Raw genomic sequence first — 17,928 nt, forward strand, 5'->3', positions numbered from 1 at the left:
CAAAAGTTAGAGGTTGACATGGCTATTTTGGGATGACTTGATAAACAGGTAATAGGTAGCGCAGCAAAGCGATAGAACGAAGCAACTAGCATAGCAATGATAGTAGTGAGATCCAGGGTAGCGGTCATCTTGCCTGAAATCCCGCTAGGAAGAAGAACGAGTCCATGAAGAAGACAAACGGAAGTAGTCGAACGGATCCTCACAACTCCGGAACGAAACCGAAGCTAACGAGAGAAGCAAACCGGAAAGAAGCAAACAACATGGTAAACAACCATCACATGAACATGGCATGATGCACAATCAAGTATGATGCATGACCGGTTTAAATAGGCATGGCATGGCAAAGTGCAACAAACGATACTATAAGTTAAGTGGAGCTCAATATGCAACGAGTTGCATATTGATGAAACACCACATTCAAGTATTTAGTTCACTCTCGTTTAGGTACACAACAATATTAAATGTTGTTAAACATGGCAAGAGGTGAAGCATATGAAAAACTACCTATATAGACAAGTTTAAATGAGGCCGGAACAACAAACTACATTTCCGAAAAATCCCCATGTGAAAATTATGAATTTGGTACTGTTCTGCCCTAAATCATATTTAATGTTTTTAAACATGCAAAGTAATGCCACCATGTTAAACTAGGCATTTTTCCACCCCATTTACATATAAAGTTTATTTAAAATGGAGCTACGGTTATTTAGTTATGAAATAAATCATTTTAACATGGCATCTTAGCAAATTTAAATAAACAGCAAGTTAAACATTTTAATATGGGATGAAAATGACATATTATTAATCTACACAAAATTCTAAGCATTTTACATATATAAAACATTTTAATCCGATGCACGGTTGTGGAGTTTATTATATGCATGATATTGAGGGGTTTTCTGTAAGACTGTAATTCACCGGATAATAGGAAATTCGTAGAACAGGAGAAAAGACCTAAACAGGCCGAAACCGAACCACACGGGCTGACGCAGGAAACAAAAGTGCGCTGGGGCACAGGATAGCGCGTGGGCGCTCACCAGAGGGCCACTGGGCCGGGCGAGCTGGGCCTTGAGGCGCTGCGGCTGGCGCGGGTGGGCCGGACGGGGCCCACGACAGGGGAGCTCGTCCCCGACCTTGCCCGAGGCCAAGGCGAAGCATGGCGGCGGTGGGACGAGGGGCTCCGGCGAAGCAGGCTGGAGGAGGCCATGGGGGTTGTGGTGCCGGCCGGATCCAGGCGGATCTGGACGCGGCGGACCCGTTCCCAGCGATGGCGAGGCCAGCCGGCGACGGGCGGAGCTCGAAGGGCGGCGGGGACCTGCGGGGGAAGGAGAGAGAGTGAGGCAGGGATAGAGAAGGGAAGGGAGGGGACGACAGGGCGGCGACCTGGCAACGAGGAGGCGGCGGCGTGGAGCGGCGGCTCCGGCGAGGGAGTACGCAGCGGGCGGCGGGGCTGAGAGGCGGCGGCGGCGCTCTCGATCCCCTAATCGAGCAGGAGGAGCGGGGCGGCTTGGTCGTGCGCTTGCGGGTGCGGTCGGGCTGAGAGGCGGGCCTGGCGGGCTGTGTCCGGGCTTGGCGGGCCCTGCGGCGCTGAGGGGGAGTGCGGGGGACAGGTGGCGAGCGAGGAGTGGGCGAGGGAGGCTTCTGCGGTGGCGCCGGCCAGTTGGGTGGCGCCAAGTGGCGGCGGCGGGCTGGCAGCGCCAGATCCAAGAGAGGGAGGCGCTGATTTCGAGGAGGGAGGCGGCTGGGAGGTAGGGGAAGGCTAGGGATGCCCAAAATGGAGAGAGGGGGTCTTTATATAGCAAAAGAGGCTAGGGTTGGGGGTTTGGAGGGGTTTTGGACCCTCGGATCTCGATCTGGTGGTCCGGAGTGGAGGGGGTTTTAGGTGGGATGCAGGTGGGCTGAGAAGAGGGGTTGGGCTGAGAGAAGAGAAGAGAAAGAGAGGCCCGGCGGCAGTTTCGGAGACCAAAACATCCGACGAAGGTACCGGCAATGGTACCGCTATATGTTTAACGGTTGGGCTATCAAATGGACTCCGAATGCGATGAAACTTGGCAGGCGGTCTGTCTACACTATAATAAGACCGCACGACAAGTTGCAACCCATTCTAAGAACATTTTTATGCCACTTATAAAATAATATTTCAGAGGTGCCGCAGGCGCGTGCGAGTGTCTCTGGACTCCGAACGGACAACAGAGAGAACCGACGCAACCCGAACGGATGCAAGTTTTATGAAAACGATGCCGATGCAATGCGCATGATGTTATGAGATGAGATGCATATCAAGAACAAAATGCAAAACAACAGAAAAAACCCAACCACGGAGGAAATAATATATCACATAGCCGGAAATGGCAAGAGTCGGAGTTACGAATATGGAAAGTTGTATCCAGGGCGTTACACGAGTGCACCGTGGTCGAGGCGCCGCCGGCTCTCCTACCACTGGTGCGTGGGAATCCGTCAGAGCGTCGACCCGGGGGCTCCACCGGACTCGGTTCATCTTTGTTAGCCACCGCAACAAGGCTTCAGATAGTGGCTCTCCATTCGTCGAGTTTCCTTGTAGTGGGAGGGAAATCGAGGAGCAACTGCATGCGCGCCAGGGCTTCTGCTGGCGTTGGTGGCAGCGAAACCTGCACGGATCGCGACGCGCTTCGACCTCTGACCATGTCAGAAGGAGATCTATCACGACCCCGCGGTCGCATGCCATCTTCACCAGCGCCTCGGCGAGCGGGCAGGTCTTCAAAATCCCGGGAGTGGCACTCGGGGCTCTTTCCGCGGCAGCGTCCGGGGTCCTCGGCGTGATTACGCTGTTCGTCGCGCGCCGCTTGAGAGGAGCGCACCGTCGACGCCGGCGTGGGAGTCTTGGAAGCCGTCGCGTCGCCTTCGGGCGGGGTGGCAGCGATCTTGGAAGGGTCCGCGCCACCCGCGGAGGGCCTGGCTCCGTCTTTGGATTTAGCGGTGTGCGGCCCGTTACCAGGCGCACGAACATCGCCGCCTCCCAAACTTCGGCTGCTGGGACGGTGTTGGTGTTCGCGAACGGCGCCCCGGGTCCTTTCTGCGACCGGTCCGCTGCTCGCCCGGCGTCGGGACGGGATGTCCGGCTTCCGACGGGCCAACCGCCACCGTCATCTTCATCTTGGGCGCCATGACGATGAAGAAGCGTCGAACTAACTGCTAGAGCCGATTCTCACAACTGACCCCCTACCTGGCGTGCCAAAGATGTCGGTGTGAGGACGACACCTATGGGATCACAAGAATCCCTACTACGGTGCGGGGCGCGGGGTCGTGAGAAGAGCGGATCAAACAGATAGCACACAGGTTCTTTATCCAGGTTCGGGCCGCGAGGATGCGTAAAACCCTACTCCTGCTTTGGTGGTTTGTTTATCTGTGTTCTTGAACTAGCAATGGGGTGTGAGGAGCTCCGAAAAGCCGAATCCTCCTCCTGGTCGCCTCGGGCCTCCTTTTATAAGGAAAGGGGTTGCCACAGTGGCACACAGGAGGTGGAAAGGGTACAGTGATGCGAGTTTATCCCTCGCATTACATGACAAGGCGCATTTAATGCGTCTTGCTTAGGTGTCCTTGCTTTATCGGGGGCGGGGGAGAGCCCAGTCTCGTCCGTCGCCGCTCCCTTTCGTGTCGACACGCGCCCTGGCCAGCGGTGCCCGTGGTGCCATGTAGGCAGGCAGGTAGCTGAGGTGGCACAGCGGAGGGTCTCCACGAAGATCCGCTTGCCGCCACGCAGGTGCCTGCGCAACTGGTTGGGTCGGCATCTGCATGCGAACGGTGGTGGAGGTTTCGATTGACGTGGGCCTGATGCTGGCCCTACGGGTGTCCTTGGCAATGGCCTCGCCGTAGCCCCGGCAAGGGTCTTGCCGGGGCCCCGGCAAGGGTCTTGCCGTGGCGCCTGCTGTCATCCCCGGCAAGGCTCTTGCCAGGGGCCTTGTGGTCCTCCTTGGCTGGGATCCCGCCAAGGGTCGTCATCTTCTATAGTGTGTATCTGATCTTGAATGTCTTCACAAAGATCTGCATGCCACCACGGGGATGTCTCCCGAATCCTTGCCCCATGGGGGCAGTGGACTCAAGGGTGATTCGCTCCATAGGTGTGGGGCGAGCTGCCACGGCAAGGGTCTTGCCGGGTTTGCTAAAACCGCCCCCAGCAAGGATCTTGCCGGGGGAGTCCGCTTCGTCCCCTTTGCTCTTTGTGGTCTTGGTCTTAGCGTCGTTCTGCTCCTTTCGAGCTTCGGCCTTACCTTGGCTCACCTTCCTTGCCTTGCTCAGTGCGGTGGTGTCTGTGGCTCAGACTGCCCGTGCACAGTTATAGGGGTACAAAAAGTGTACCCCTCTTTTTGTACACCGGAAGTCCTGCACTGGTAGAAAACATGGCATTTGTCCCGGTTGGTGAGGGCCTTTTGTCCCGGTTCTTGAACCGGGACTAAAGGGTCGTTACTAATGCCTCCACCCTTTAGTCCCGGTTCTAACACGGACCGGGACAGATGGGCCTCCACGTGGCCACTGCGAGCAGCCGAGGCAAGGGGGCCTTTGGTCCCGATTGGTGACATGAACCGGGACCAAAAGGCTTCCACGTGTCAGCAGCTGAGGTTTTTCTTTAAAAAAAAGTGGCTGGTTTAGGGGTTTTGGGGGTTAATTTTAGGTTGTTATTAGCTAGCTAATATAAAGAAGTGTCCTCTCTTATATCTTCGTCCTTGGTTTACCAACGCCACCGCTATGTTCATTTCACCCGCTGATATATAATAACTCATGCATGCTCGCATCATACATCATCATATATAATAACCAGTCCTACTAATCATGCATCATCATACAACTTCTACTCGTTATTAATAACAAGGCATACAATCATCATCCTCATAGTCATCGAACCCAACCCTACATAATTGTTCTTAGCACATGATCATCAGTATCAGGTAGGACCTAAACACCCTTAAGGTAAAATAGCATAAAACAATATAGACCCTGACTCTCCATTATGAAGAATGGAGATCATCCTTTCTCCAATTCTTGCGCTTCGCCTCCTTTTGCTTGCAAGAAGCTCCTTACGACTGTCCATACATTTTTTTCCATTCTTTGATTGTCATGTCTCCACTTCTTTTAGAAATCCGGTGTGGACAGTTGAGATTCGTAGGACGACCTGGTTGTATGTTCAAAACATCAAGGCGGTCGTGCGTATACATCAGATGAGGCACAATCATTCGGGATTATCTATTGAAAAACGTAGTAATAACTTCATAGTTAGCAATGATGTACTAGTTTTAGAAGTATTTAAAAAGATGCAGGGATGTCGTAATAGTAAAAAATCTTACCAGGGTATCTCCATGGTAGTTACCATAGTTCAACACATGCACTAGTGGCACGTATTGACCATAATGTTGAGGAATTCGATTGTAGACGTTGTAATTCTCAAGATCAGTACAAAATGCGATCAGATGATTTTTCTCCTTATAAGTTAATTCGGAGCCGTCGGTGTAGTGGGTTTTGTCTACCATTTTCCACACATTCTTTAAAGAATGAAAATAGGCTATCAATGGAAACAAGCTGTCAACTATTTTGAAATAAACAATATAAATTACTTAATAACTATGTTAAGCTCACATGGGGGAAGAATTGGAGGTGTATCCACAAGGACCCAAATGCCCATATTGTCTTGCTGGATTGTAGGATCACCAAGATCCATGGGACAAGCATACCCTCATCAAAACCATACATCTTGCAAAGTGCTTCCCAATTTTTGCAACCAAAATGGGTTACACACTCAGCATTGTACAATTTTACTTGAAAATCCACACCATGATGGGTCCTTAGGAGAATTTTTTTGGTTTCCATACTTTCACGGTCTTCAAAACCCATCCTCTTCAAGACATAGCGTCTTGCATAGCATGGGATAAGCTAGTCGAATTGGAAAAGATGAAAAATACACGTTAAAATAGTTGAAGTCATGCTTAATTACAAAAAAAAAACTATTATCGTCGTTGTGTACCGTATGAACATCGAAGCTCTCCTCGAGCTTAATGCTGAAGCGCCGATCTTCGTCCAGCTCAATGAACCTGTCGCACATACCTCGGTCGTCGTGGCACCAGTCGCACTCCCCCGGGTGGTTTTCGTCGTCCGAGTATGACATTTCCGGCCTAAGTTCATAATTCAAATATTAAACTTGTACAATTAAATATATGTACTAAAAAACCTAAATTAGATCATTATTATTAATCACGGGTTGACTACCGGTGATGGTACGTAGCTCCTCCTTTCATTCCCGAGTGCATTATTATTACACCAAATTGTCTAGCACACGGGAATGAAGGAGAAGCTACCCCCATGACGGTGTGGATGATGGAGGGGGCTCCTAGACTTCTGCATAGAGTGCTCTTCAATTTTAGCACTCAAAGTAGGAGTACTTTTCCAATATGAGCATTCAATAAGCAAAACCAAATCATAAAATAAAGTAGTATTCAAATTAGCATGCATTCAATTATAACCAAAAGTACATCATCTCTTGTGTCCGTACATCGTCGAATACTCCTCGAATACTATCATACATATAGCATCGCTAATTAATACAGCTAGAACCATAGCACCCCGACGGGTATCGTCGCGGGCGGTGGACACCCAAAGATAAGGAACGATCACATGATCATAGCTCCAGTGAGATCCCTAAAGAACCTGCTAGGTATTGTCGAACCTGCCCTCCAACGCAACCATGTAGCGACGGACGTGCCCGTCCTCCTCGCTGAAACGGTGATGTACCACCTCCGCGGTGTCTGGAAGCCTCGGCTCCGTCACTGGCCCACGCGACCGCCACCAAACAAGGATCGGGTCAACAACGGGTTGCCTCCTCACCAACCTACGTCCCCCAAAAGATAGCACCTCCCAATACCAGCTCGGCGGAGCCTAGTCCCGAACATGGCCCTGATCAAGCAGGCCTCCACCGCCGAGTCGACGACGACGAGGATGCGGGATAGGCATCGTCGACGTCGATGCGGGAACTACTTCTATATATATAGTCAAATAAAGTAGTTTTATTAATTAAATCAACTAGTTCAACTACTAAGCACTTACTATAAATAAATAAAGTAGTACTTACTAAAAATAAACTACTTCTATATATAGTAAAATAAATTGGTTTATTAAATCAACTAGCTAGTTCAACTATATATGAAGCACTTACTATAAATAAAATAAAGTAGTACTTACTAAAAATAAACTAGTTTAACTATAGTTCTATTAGTTTTCTAACTAATTATATTAAACACTTTCTCTTCTTATTTTCCTTTTTCCTCTATTCTAAATATGAACATATTCATAAATGACTTTGATCATGCACAATTTTCCTATACATACACAATATGAACAAATACATAAATTGAAAAAGAAAATTCTATGAACAAAAAAATCATTAAAATTATATGAACAAAATTATAACAGAAAAAAGTCATAAAAATTCTATGAACAGAAAAAAATCATAAAAAATTGACATATTAGATCTTTGCATATATACAAACATACAAACATGCATATTAAACAATAATATCACCAAAAAAATCTATTAACAGAAAAAAAAATATAACAAAATATGAACTAATTATACAATATGAAAATAAATCTATGAACTACACATCTACCAAAAAAACCTATGAACTACAAAAAAATCTAACGAAAAAATCTAACAAAATCTAACTCAACTAAGTACACATCTAAATTATACTACACATCTAAATTAACTACTACATCAAATAATTAAATTAGCAAAATATCGGGGCGGCGACGACGGCGCGGGGCGGCGACGGCATGGGGACGGGGCGGAGCGGGGCGGCGACGTATGGCGTCGGGGCGGGGCGGGGTGGCGACGTATGGCGTCGGGGCGGCGACGGCGCGGGGCGACGATGGCGCGGGGAGGCGACGGCGTCGGGGCGACGACGACGACGACGACGGCGAACCGGAGACGGGCAGCCTGGCGGCGTCGGGCGCAGGGAAGAAGGAACTGAACCAAATTTTCAGGAGTGCTGTTTATATAGGCAGAGCATTGGTCCCGGATTGTGAGACCAACCGAAACCAATGCCCCCTTTAGTCCTGGTTGGAGCCACCAACCGGGACCAAAGGCCTCTTTTCAGCAGCCCGAAGGGCGGGAAGTGGCGGTCTTTGGTCCCGGTTAGTGGCACGAACCGGGACTAAAGGGTGTCATTGGTCCCGGTTGGTGCCACGAACCGGGACCAAAGGGTGGCATTGGTCCCGGTTCGTGCCTCCAACCGGGACCAACGGCCTTGCACAGCGGCGTGGTGGTGGGAGTTTAGTCCCACCTTGCTAGTTGAGAGCGCCCCACGCCTGTTTATAAGCTCTGCTGCCTCTTCCCACTCGAACTCCTCTGAACTGCAGGCCTATGGGCTTAATCTGACACTGCTTTGCCTGTGGGCCTGTTGGGCCTTCTGCGGGACTGAATCCTGGCCCATGATAGGGTTTCTAGTCGTATTCAGACCGTGGGGGGCCAGCAGGAAGCACTTTTTTTGTTTTTTTGTTTTCTATAGTTATTGTTGCTATTATTATTATTTTTCCCTAGTTTTTTTGTTTTGTTTTCTGCATTATTTATTTTCTTTTGTTTTTTGCTTTATTTTTTAATTCTTTTTGCTTTTAGTTTTAGAAAAATTATAAACTTTCTGTTAGTGCCATTAGTTTTCAAATTTGAAATCACTTTTTTGTTTTCTTTCTTGCTTTATTTATTTTATTTTGTTTTTACTTACAATAAAAAGTGAAGACTTTCTCCACAACTATTATGATGATACCATGCCAAAATAAAAGAGAGGCGCAATGCTCACCTACACGTTGCTTAGCTTCAGGCCAACGTGCAGGTGAGCACTGCGCTTCTCCCTTCATCGTCTCTACACTCAGGGCTTATAAACTGCTGCGACTGCCTCTCGCTTGGCGAGGTGGGACTAAAAAATAGCTGTAGAAAGAATCAACCAAAAATCTCTTTTACCGGTTCATACCACGAACCGGTACTAAAAGGTGCTCGTGGGGCCCCAGCCTTAAAACCTGTACCAAATAAAATGCCTTTGTAACAGCCTTAGAACTGGTACTAAAGGAATCAACTAAAAAGCTTTTATAAACCTCTAGTATTATTGAAACTAAAATTATATAGAATTTTGTTACAAACTTTAATAGCAAAAAGAATTATCATAAAAGAAAATAAATAAGTAATTAGAATTTAGTTCAAAACATTAAAAGCAAAAAGAATTATCATAAAAGAAAATAAATAAGTAATTAGAATTTAGTTCAAAACATTAAAAGCAAAAAGAATTATCATAAAAGAAAATAAATAAGTAATTAGAATTTTGTTACAAACTTTAATAGCAAAAAGAATTATCATAAAAGAAAATAAATAAGTAATTAGAATTTAGTTCAAAACATTAAAAGCAAAAAGAATTATCATAAAAGAAAATAAATAAGTAATTAGAATTTAGTTCAAAACATTAAAAGCAAAATGAATTATCATAAAAGAAAATAAATAAATAATTAGAATTTTGTTCAAAACATTAAAAGCAAAAAGAATTATCATAAAAGAAAATAAATAAGTAATTAGAATTTAATTCAAAACATTAAAAGCAAAAAGAATTATCATAAAAGAAAATAAATAAGTAATTAGAATTTTGTTACAAACTTTAATAGCAAAAAGAATTATCATAAAAGAAAATAAATAAGTAATTAGAATTTAGTTCAAAACATTAAAAGCAAAAAGAATTATCATAAAAGAAAATAAATAAGTAATTAGAATTTAGTTCAAAACATTAAAAGCAAAAAGAATTATCATAAAAGAAAATAAATAAGTAATTAGAATTTTGTTACAAACTTTAATAGCAAAAAGAATTATCATAAAAGAAAATAAATAAGTAATTAGAATTTAGTTCAAAACATTAAAAACAAAAAGAATTATCATAAAAGAAAATAAATAAGTAATTAGAATTTAGTTCAAAACATTAAAAGCAAAATGAATTATCATAAAAGAAAATAAATAAATAATTAGAATTTTGTTCAAAACATTAAAAGCAAAAAGAATTATCATAAAAGCCGTTGGTCCCGGTTCGAGCCACCAACCGAGACCAATGGTGGTGGGCCAGGAGTGAGGCCCATTGGTCCCGGTTCGTCCCACCAACTGGGACCAAAAGGTCCAGACGGACCGGGACCAATGGCCCACGTGGCCCGGCCGACCCCCGGGGCTCACGAACCGGGTCCAATGCCCCCATGGGTCCCGGTTCTTGACTGAACCAGGACTAATGGGCTGACCTGGCCTGGACCTTTGCCCCCTTTGCTACTAGTGCTGTCCATCCATTCGCAAGCAAAAAAACCATTTATCCCTTTTGCGGATCAAATAATTGTATTAATCACGAGTAGCAAGGTTACAATTATCAGCTAGAGCCAGGTCGCCAGCAACAGGAGGGCCAGAACCAAGCAAGTCATGGTTCTGCCTTCCGTTCATTTATCTGTTATCGAAAGAAAATAAAAAAAGGAAATTGGATACCCTATGTGCGAAAATTCATTTTGGCTCTTCGGCAGCAGTACTCTTGGTTCCAGAAATATTTTCTTATTTTTTGGTTAGTCGGAAGAAAATCACAAGTGTAGTAAGCTACATGTTTTTTTTGCAGGAAACTATTGATCTATTCTTCTTCAATCATGGCAGTACAACGAACACCGGAAATAATAAAAGTACATCCAGATTCATAAACCACCTAGCGACGCCTACAAGCACTGAGATGAAACGAAGGCGCTGCCATCATCGCCCCTCCCTCGCCGGAGCCGGGCACAACTTGTTGTAGTATACATCGGGAAGTCGTCGTGCTAAGGTCCCATAGGACCAACGCTCTAGAACAACAACCGCCGTCGATGTAGAGAAGTTTAGATCAGAAGTCCAACCTGAAGATACATGAACAAAGACGAACAAAGACCGGATCCGAGCGGATCCACCAAAGACAACCACCGACCAAATCCCGCGAGATCCGCCGCAGACACACCTTCACACGCCCTCCGACGATGCTAGACACACCATTAGGACGGGGGCTAGGTGGGAAGAACCTTATTCCATCTTCAAGAAGCCACCGCCGTCACTAGTAGAAAACATGTCTTTAGTCCCGGTTCCAGAGGGCCTTTAGTCCCGGTTCTAGAACCGGGACTAAATCCCAAAACATTTAGTTCCGGTTGACTTACAAACTGGGACTAAAGGAGTTCCACGTGGCCGCTATCTGGAGCTCCACCTTTAGTCCCGGTTGGTAACACCAACCGGGACTAAAGATTATTATTTTTTTGAAATTTGGTTTTTTTGAACTTTTTTGAAAAAAATGATTTTTTTTCTTTTTTTGATTTTTTTTCAATTTAATCTCTAATCACCCCTCAGCACTGCTCAAGTATGGACCATTCATTCCAAATCGTCTAACTCTCCGATCTGTCACCCATCCTCTCACTACTCTAGCCTGAGCACGCTCAACTTCCGAGTTCTATTCCCCCTTGTTTCCAAGTCTGCACTTGTTGTTGTCCTAACAATAGTAAGTTGTTCAATCCTATTAACCCTTAGGAGTTGAACTTGAGCATGAAGCCACACGTTTCACCGTTTGAGTTTGAAACTATTATTCTTAAAACCAATAATTATTTAGTAACATTAATATTTCTTGAATAAGTAGTTTGACTACAGTTTCACCATAGTTTGACAAAAAATACAAAAAAACTTAAATTTAAGGATAACTTTTTTCCTTTAAGAATTTAAGGATTCTAAAAATTTGCAAAATGGCCTATGGCCGTCGAAATCGGAACCGGATTTTTGTGCTGAACATTTTGATATATTATACTTTTTTTTGACATCATATGCAAAATTTATAGCCGTTTTACTTTTTTATAATACTTTTTTGCAAACCATGTCCAAATTTAAGTTTTTAAATTTTCCTAACTAGTAAATGTAGTAACATAACTACATCTCGAAGGATTTTAATTTTTGAAAAAATTATCATTTCTTTTGATTTTTTCAAAACTGAAATGGCAATACACCGGGGGGGGGGGGAAGCGTTTGAACTCCCTTTAGTCCGGGATGGTGTCCATCCAATCCTATCATCGACTACATCTCGTAGCACCATCCCAGCCAGAGTCATAACTAAGGTTAACCAAGCCAGAGTCACGTTCGATTAAGGTGGCAAAAAGAATTACTTTTTAATATAGCAAAACAAATTCTATCAACTATTATTAAAGGCTAACCAACTATTAATACACAACAGTAGCAAAATTAGTACTAATTAATTATAAAAATTTATCTACTATTTTCTAACAGAAGCATACTACAACATGTTAAAATCTGCAGAAAGAACTAACTAAAAATAATTGAAAACAACAATTAAAGAAGTAAAACAACTATATAAGCAAAGCAGTATTGTTTTAATTAAAATCCTAATTTAAATTATTCTAAAAATAACCAAATTCTTAATGTGACAACAATCTGACATGTGACTAGGAGCAAAAGGACATAAATAAAAAACTATTTTTAAACTCAAATTATTCACAATCTAGGGTTTGAAGAAAATTTGAACAAATTCATATTTAAATCATTCAAATTTGAAAACTAATGGCACAAATAGAAACTAGACAAAATTTTGAATCTAATGCAAAAAGAAACACTCAAAATCATTAAATATCCTAAAAGATATAAGCAATTTAAAACAGAAACTCAAAACAAAAACAAAAAACATATTTCACAACCCCTTTAGTCCTGGTTTGAGACACGAACCGGGACTAAAGGGCACCGCACCCAACCTTTAGTTACGGTTTGAGACACCAACCGAGAATAAAGGGCATCGCACCCTTTAGTCCTGGTTCGTGTCTCAAACCTAGACTAAAGGTCCCATTTGAACTGGGACTAATGCCTTCCCGACGCCCTAGCCGCTCGAACAGGGACTAATGCTCACATTAGTCCCGGTTCATAATGCAACCAGGACTAATGTGTACATTGAGTTTGGACCAAAGCCATGTTTTCTACTAGTGCACCTCGTCTTCTTGAGTAGGACACAAACCCTAACAAAATTTGAAGAAGCACCTGAAAACCGATCCCTCCCACCGGCAAGGGCGACAGTGGCGGTGCCAGAAACCCAATCATGTGTGGTCAATTAAATATTGTGTAGTTAGGTGTATGCATATTTATAACATTTTTTGGCATAATTTCTATTTGATGTATGTAGCTTTTGCCAAAAGTTGTGTAGTCAATTGACTACCTAGCTTAAGTGTGCCTTCGCCACTGAGGGCCGGGGTCCACCGCGCACCCATGGCCCTAAGGCCACATGAGACATGGGAGATCCGCGGCGCCGCCGACAGGTGGCAGAAACCCTAACCCCCTTTTCTTGAAGGAGACAAAGGAAGGAGAGACTTTTGTATCATATGTTGTTGAACTGATAAATTTTCATAAAATATAATGAATGCTGCCTGTGCAAAAGTAAGAAGTCTGGTCTTGTCTGTATAGACTTGAATTAGCTTTTTCGACCCCAACTACTTCCTATTTTCTTACAACATGCTATTTTCAGTTTTACTTTTTGGAACTTGTTGCGATTGTAAAAAAAACACCCCCATTCTACAAGCATGATTTCTTTTATATATATTACTAGAATTTTTAAGGAATATTTTCGTTCACCGGGCCAAAAGGATGGTTTGGCCCTATATATGGACCTGCATGCAAATATGCAATGTCGCGTCATTATTTTTGATTTATTTTTTCAAAACTATCACTTATTTTATAGCAAATTCGGAAACTATAGCACCCAATGCAAAAAAATCAAAACTAGCACCCTGTCGGCCTCCTCTTGGCCGAAAAGGGTGTTTTCGACCTCCTCTTGGCCGAAAAGGGCTTTTCGGCCTTGCCTTGGCCGAAGAGGTGAATACCTGGCCGAAAAGACCTTTTTTGGTCAACAGTAGGCCGAAAAGACCTTTTTGGTCAGCAGTATGCCGAAAAGTCCCTTGGGCCCACCTTTTCACGTTAACGGTGGCCGAAGCTGCATGGCGCCACTCTTAGGCTTACGTTGGGCCGACATAATTTATTTTTTAAATTTTGGCTTATGAATATTGTGCAACCATTGCCCATCTTAGACATTGAAAAAATATATTTTCGCGCAACCCTTTCCCCTCAATATTTTCCCACCAACTCTTTCCCTCCATATGTTCATGCAATGTAAAAGATGGGCAATGGTTGCACAATATTTGATGGAAAAGGGTTGCGCGAAAGTATATTTTTTTCAATGTCTAAGATGGGCAATGGTTGCACAATATTCATAAGCCAAAATTAAAAAAAGAAATCATTCGGCCTAACGTAAGCCGAAGAGTGGAGCCATGCAGCTTCAGCCAACCGTTAACATGAAAAGGTGTGCCCAAGGGACTTTTCGGCCTACTGCTGACAAAAAGGATTTTTTGGGCTACTACTGACCAAAAAGGTCTTTTCGGCCCAAGTACGCACCTCTTCGGCCAAGGCAAGGCCGAAAAGCCATTTTCGGCCAAGAGGAGGCCGAAAACACCCTTTTCGGCCAAGAGGAGGCCGATGGGGTGCTAGTTTTGATATATTTTTTTCACTGCGTGCTATAGTTTCTGAATTTGCAATAAAAAATATGATAGTTTTGAAAAAAATCATTATTTCCAGCAGGCCATGTAGCACGCCACGCAAACCTCGCGGGCCCGACGTTCTCAATCATGCATCGCATGCACGCGCGTACATGATACGTGCAGTTATTTTCCCAATTATTACGAAGGGACAGGAGGTACGTATCGTGTACAAGGATACACCAGATGAACGGTCGATGTTGGTTGCATCGAATGCATCCAGATGTCTCACATGGGTATCTCCATCGCAGTCTAATGATCGGCATCAACAGCTACGTAGAATATACCATTATGGGCATTAGGCGTGACGGCTTTAGCAACCGGGTCGATCAACACGGCGGATTAGGCATCATGAATTCATGACCAGTGAGTGTCTGAGTGATACCCTTGGCACATTACTCTTCTAGGCTCGAGGAAGCCACCAGCTGGACGACATGTGTAGTTTCGGATACCATGTAAGGAACATCGTCACGTTGCATCCACGGGAGTGTGTTGGTTCCATTGGTTCACCAAAAGCAACCTCCTCCTCCAGCTGGTTTGTGTCCACGCTCATGATTCGACATTTTTCTAGTCTTCGTAATTCATGATATTATTGAATTATGAAACTTGTACTCACCTTGTATGCGAAGATAGTACGTCTAGAAAAGGATATTATGAAGTAGAATATTCAAAATGATAGGGAGTAGCGATTCGGTGCTTGAGCCCAGCTGCTCCCCAAATCGCTAGCGTTGGCTCATGTCTCGGGATTTGCAGAAATCGCTCTGACACGCGTGCATGGAAGCAGCAAAAATTCGAAGTACCTGCAGAATACGGTAGCAAATAGTGCCATCCTGCGGGCCCAGAACGTATGGATGGACGGGCGTCCGTGCGGTGGTCTAGCTGGTCCGTGGCCCAGGACGTTTACTTTCTGGGCTGAGCTTTGGAACAGCGTGCGCGTCCGGTCGAGGTGGCCCGGCCAGGTCGCAAATGTGAGGACGTGTGTCTGCCCGACCCTGACCTAGGTGCTTCTTGAAACATGCCGCCGGCGCAGACGGCTACTCCCCATCCCCAAGGCTGCGCGGAAGGCTGTGGTTGCTCCGGCTGGCTGGTGATGGAGGACACTAGCTTGAGTTCTTGTTGGACGCCGATGACGGGTAAGTGAACCCTACCCCGCGTGGAGATTTCCCGTTTTTGCGTGAGACCCCCGTGACGCTGACTCCTCCGGCCACCATGGCAGTAAGTTACAGGTTTTCGCTGGGAGAAGAGTTTGCGGACAGCTAGAAAGAACCAGATCCGGTCCCTCTGGCGGTGCTCCCGCGGCTGAATGCTGCCCCTGCTACGCCGGCGGACTCGTATATTGGCTCCGGGTGCGGGCAGCATGTTGGTGGCTCCGGAGGGCAACAAGCGCCGGCGATGGTAGGCTTCTCCGATGAGGTAGCAGGCCCTGACAGGGTCAATCCCGAGGCGCCGGGCTGGACCAAAAGGTATGACCTGGAACCTACCTCAGGTAGCTGTTTACAGTTTTTTTGGCAAATGTTGTGATGTTTTCCTGCATTGCTATGTACGATTTGCAAAACAAACAAAATGAAAATGCTCGTTCGTGCTAGGTACGATGGAGATAAATAGGTAGTTCTGGTAAGGCGCTGCTGATTTGAGTTCTGTTTCCTCTTAGCAGAATGTTGTTGCTTGTAAATTCAGGTTACACCTTGGGAGTCACCGTCCGACAAAACGCCGTGTCCATCTAGGATGAGCGCCTTAGAGCAGACAAGTCGCAAGTATGCAGAGCAGCCTGCAAAAAATGTGCGGCCTGAACTAGGACTGAGTTTCTAGTCGCTTGATGATTTGTATGACTTCTACAACTTGTATTCGTGGGAGATTAGCTTTGGGATTAGATATGTCAAGAACAGATTGAATGCCGAGCGGACCAAATCAATGCAGGAGATTGTTTGCGGCTGCTTGATGGGTTTATAAACCTGCTTAACATTTGTGTGCACAACTTGATTAGTTGAATTTTGCTTGACAGTTTTGATCTTTCTCACAGCAGGGAAAGCTCATTCTTGACACTAGTTGTTTCTGTGCAGGTGACGGATGTATTTTACTTGGACGATGCGAGCCCAGGAGTGTTCACGCACATGTTGGCTGAACTGAAGGCCTTGTAGGTGTGTGGTGCACCATTTGAAGAGAAGAGGGATGTTGGGCTTTTAGGATAGCCAGACCACTTTGCCTGGCAGGAGGCTACCTGTCGATGGAGAAGTTGCATTTGTGGGAAATGGCAGTGCAGAGCGTGAAGACAATGGTCGTTTATCTATCAGTGTGAATGCACTTCAAGGGCCTGCTGCTCCGGAAGAGCAGACAGGTGTCGACAGGCCAACAAATAGCCGGGAGAAAGCACCGTATGATATTCTGCAGCATTTGTCATCACAAAGGCCACAAGAGAACAACCTGCCCTGACAGGGAATGCAAGGGCACCATCGGTGGTGCTCAAAATCAGATGTGATAGTCAATTTTTTAATTCTGAAACTTGTACTCTGAAGATTTTCTAGTGTGTTTCAGTGAGCAATGCTCCCTTGTGTTCCTCCAGTTCAGGACGGCAGACTTACTATACCATTCAGTAAACTTTGTTGTCGTTCATCAGTATTTTCTTGGGTTCCCCTTGCGCCGTCAGTATTTGTAAGCTATGCTACGCATGTACTAAGTACTTGCGAGCTTTTGCGTTTGAGGCACTCTTGATATTAACCATACCAAGTGGATGTTCATGGGTTGAGTTGTACATCGTCGGATTCAAAATTTGATCTGCTGGATGAGTAAAATGCGATGAAGAACCAGTTGTGCGCAGCGTATTTCTTCTGTGCCCTTTGGACGTCTCAGTCTGGCATAGGAGAATGACCGGGCCGTGCCCCAGCAAGCTGTTCTGCCTCTAACTTAACGCATGTCGTCGCAATTAATGAGCCAACGCCCTTAGATTGTTTACCAGCGATACATCAGTTATACAGGCAGAAATACAACCGTGGGCACACATCCTCATGCGATCAGACGGGGAGGATTTCAGGATCAGCTGAGCCCGTGCTCAGAATTGAATATCCGAAAATGGTACTACTTTATAAAGTTGTTTGTCAACCATTCGCCGCTAGCTAAGCTAAATAAGCCTACTTTTGATGCGGGAGTTTCACGAGAGACCAATTGTTTGGGCCAAAGCGTACATGTGCTCATAAGCTCACCGTCCCGTGGAGGATGACATGCAGGTAGGGTCGACATTGCTGCAGTCCAAGTGAACCACCGATAATAATATACTCTAAGTAAAGTGCGACATTCCAAGTGTGGCAACTTGCACGTTTA

The 17,928-nt window shown here is 45.1% G+C and overlaps 1 long non-coding RNA gene across 1 annotated transcript; it reads left to right on the forward strand.

Annotated features, from left to right (window-relative positions):
- Positions 1-15,559: 15,559 nt before the first annotated feature.
- On the forward strand, positions 15,560-17,229 carry LOC123040630 (uncharacterized). The gene is made up of 3 exons (XR_006418217.1): positions 15,560-15,746; positions 15,830-16,076; positions 16,674-17,229. It is a non-coding gene; the product is annotated as an uncharacterized lncRNA (long non-coding RNA).
- The last annotated feature ends 699 nt before the right edge of the window (positions 17,230-17,928 follow it).

The sequence above is a fragment of the Triticum aestivum genome, chromosome 2B (genome assembly GCF_018294505.1).
Source record: "Triticum aestivum cultivar Chinese Spring chromosome 2B, IWGSC CS RefSeq v2.1, whole genome shotgun sequence".
In the NCBI taxonomy this organism is placed as follows: domain Eukaryota; kingdom Viridiplantae; phylum Streptophyta; class Magnoliopsida; order Poales; family Poaceae; genus Triticum; species Triticum aestivum.